The following is a 2,916-nucleotide window of genomic DNA, read 5'->3' as shown; positions in this document are numbered from 1 at the left end:
GAACGTTCTCCTTGGAGGGGATAAGGCTGAGAGGAGATATGATGGAGATGTTCAAAATCATGAGGGGGCTAGGCGGAGTAAACAGAGAGAAACAGTTCCCCCGAGTAAAAAGAGCAAGAATGAGAGGGCACAGATTTCCGTTGATTTGCAAAGGAAGCAGATGTGATGTTTGAAAAAGAAGCACTTTTGCACAACGAGTGCTTCGGGTCTGGAATGCACTGAGGATTGAATCTTCTTGCACCATTCTCTACACCGGTATTCCTAATCCTCTGTCTGATAATCGATTTAAATCACGACACCAGCTTTGGGCAGGGGTTTGGCACCATGAAAACTTGCGGCTTCAGAAGCTCCAAAACAGACGCCAGCTTCATCTGGGGCACTGCTGGCAGATTTTGTCTTTCCAGAACCGGCCGCCCAGCCGTGAAAACAAGTCCATCAGAGGATCTCATTACACTGTAAGACGGAGGAGCAGAAGTAGGCCATTCGGCCCATCGTGTCTGCTCCACCATTCAAAGAGGTTATGTCTGTTCTGATATAATCCTCAAACCCAGTTTCCCGCCTTATCCCCATAATCCTTGCTTTCCTTTACTGATTAAAAATCTGTCTCAAGGGCAGCACGGTGGTTCAGTAGTTTATACAGCTGCCTCACGGCACCGAAGGCCCATGTCCGATCCCGGCGCTGGGTCACTATCTGCGTCGAGTTTGCACATTTTCCCTGTGTTTGGGTGCGTTTCGCTCCCACAACCAAAAGATGCGCATGGTCGGTGGATTGTTTGCAAAATTGCCCCTTAGTTGGAAACAATGTTTGGGTACTCATAATTTTTAAAAAATCAGTCTGTGGCAGCCTTCAACAAATTACAGCCCTATTCGGTTCATACAAACATTTCTATAGATGCTCTATACTCCGAGAGAAGAAACTACTCATCATTTCTGGTTGAAATGGGCGGCTACTTACTCTGAGATTATTCCTTCTGGTCCTAGACTCTCCCACATGGTGACCCAGCTTATCAGCATTTATCCTGTCAACCCCCCCCCCCCCCCAGGGTGAATATAGAGGGATGTGGGCTAAATGGGGGCAAGTGGGACTAGCTTAGTGATACAAACTGGGCGGCATGGTCAAGCTGGGCCGAAGGGCCTCTTTCCATGCTGAAACATCTATGACTGTAACCATCTTCCTGAGGACATTAGAATTCCCTCCACAGAATTGTATTGAACCGATTGATACATAATATTTTATTCAATTCTTTATCCAAATCAATCAGATATTGTGGATTCATTCGGCGCTAAACGAAAGACTAAGATGAGAGAGGAGTGAAAACTGGATTGTCAGCAAAAGATCCACCGGATTTCTGTATAAAACGACCGCGGCAGGACTCGAACCTGCAATCGCCTGATATCATTCATAGAATCACCGAAGTCAGACGCCTTATCCATTAGGCCACGCGGCCACCGGCTGTAACACCTGAGCTGATGTTTAGCCCACGTGAAAAAATACTGCGATTATTTGTGTTTCATTTCTGTTTTTTGATGATCCGCTCTTTCCCAGATCCCAGAAAATACAAGGGAAAGCTCCAGCTGCCGGACATGGTCATTTTCAAAGTGTAAAAGCCCTTCACTCTGTGTGAGCTGTGAAGATTCATGGAGGCTCGGGGACTCTCAGGCTGGCCAAGGCTCTTTATCCGGCTCCATTCACAGGAAAAGTGACTTCAGTTTCCACAATAACATCCGCTCTCACTGAAACCCCCAAACTGAAATTCAGACTCACCGTGAAGGTGAAGACTGCGGACTGCGGTTCCCGCTCCTGCTGTTTAATACAGATCACTATAACTGTCTAGTGAGCAGAAAGAAATTGCTGTTGTTTGTAAACATTTCTGACTGAACTCACTGTCATTCTGCATTAACAGGACGACTTTGAATCTCCTGATATTTGACAAATTTGCTCAAGCGGGTAAATATAAAATATATTATTTGCATCGTGCTTTTGAATGGAGTCATTTCGAGAATAGGACGAGTTTGAATCACCTGCTATTTGACAAATTTGAGGGTGAAGTGAAAAGCTGCGGCTTTTCGCTGTTCTTTGACGGCTTGTGGGTGAATAGTGGAACACTGTCCATATTGAAACCATATTAAAATGATGAGAAAGTTACTTATTTCACTCCCCAATTGCGCCCAAATTCTGAGTTAGAAACTGTTTTTCTTTCTCGGTTTGAAACTCACGAAGTCGCGCAAAATTTCACCTCCAAATTACTACTGCGAAGGCCGGGAACCGAACGCGGGTCAACTGCTTGGAAGGCAGCTATGCTCACCACTATACCACCATCGCTCACTGACGCAGCATGAGTCATTTTGGGACTTCACATTAGTTTATAAAGTGTTCCGTGAAAAGATCCTGCTCTGCGTAGCTTATTTCCCTCCAATTTAAAATGCTCCTGAATGAATGTTTCCGTGTCGCACGGCTCCCGTTCAGCCACCAGACGGCACCAGTCCACCATAAATGTATTTCACCAATTTAATTCTGATGTTCTGTGTGTCATCACATCGGACACTTCCTCTGGCCTGAGACCTTACCTTGTCCTTGTGTCCGGATGCTGCCGCTTTCAACATGTTTAAGTTATCACAGAGCCCCTCCAGTGCAAGAGGAGGCTCATCGAGTCGGCTCCGACCCTTGGCCCAATCCCCACTTCACCGGTTGATCACATCAGTGTGTCAGCGTGGCCGGAAAAGAAAATGCTGGAAAATCTCAGTAGGTCCGGAAGCATCTGTAGGGAGAGGAAAGACCTAACGTTTCGAGTCTAATGACCCTTTGTCAAAGCCGAGTCATTGGACTCGAAACGTTCGCTCTTTTCTCTCCCTACAGATGCTGCTCGACTTGCTGAGATTTTCCAGCATTTTCTCTTTCGTTTCAGATTCCAGCAT

The 2,916-nt window shown here is 46.1% G+C and overlaps 1 non-coding gene across 1 annotated transcript; it reads right to left on the bottom strand.

Annotated features, from left to right (window-relative positions):
* Positions 1 to 1,359: 1,359 nt before the first annotated feature.
* Positions 1,360 to 1,448, bottom strand: trnar-ucg (transfer RNA arginine (anticodon UCG)). The gene is given in 2 exon segments: positions 1,360 to 1,395; positions 1,412 to 1,448. It is a non-coding gene; the product is annotated as a tRNA-Arg (tRNA).
* Positions 1,449 to 2,916: the final 1,468 nt, after the last annotated feature.

Source organism: Scyliorhinus torazame, chromosome 24 (genome assembly GCF_047496885.1).
Source record: "Scyliorhinus torazame isolate Kashiwa2021f chromosome 24, sScyTor2.1, whole genome shotgun sequence".
Classification (NCBI taxonomy): Eukaryota; Metazoa; Chordata; class Chondrichthyes; order Carcharhiniformes; family Scyliorhinidae; genus Scyliorhinus; species Scyliorhinus torazame.
The sequence above is the reverse complement of the archived record's forward strand: the minus strand, read 5'-3'. Positions and strand labels throughout refer to the sequence as shown.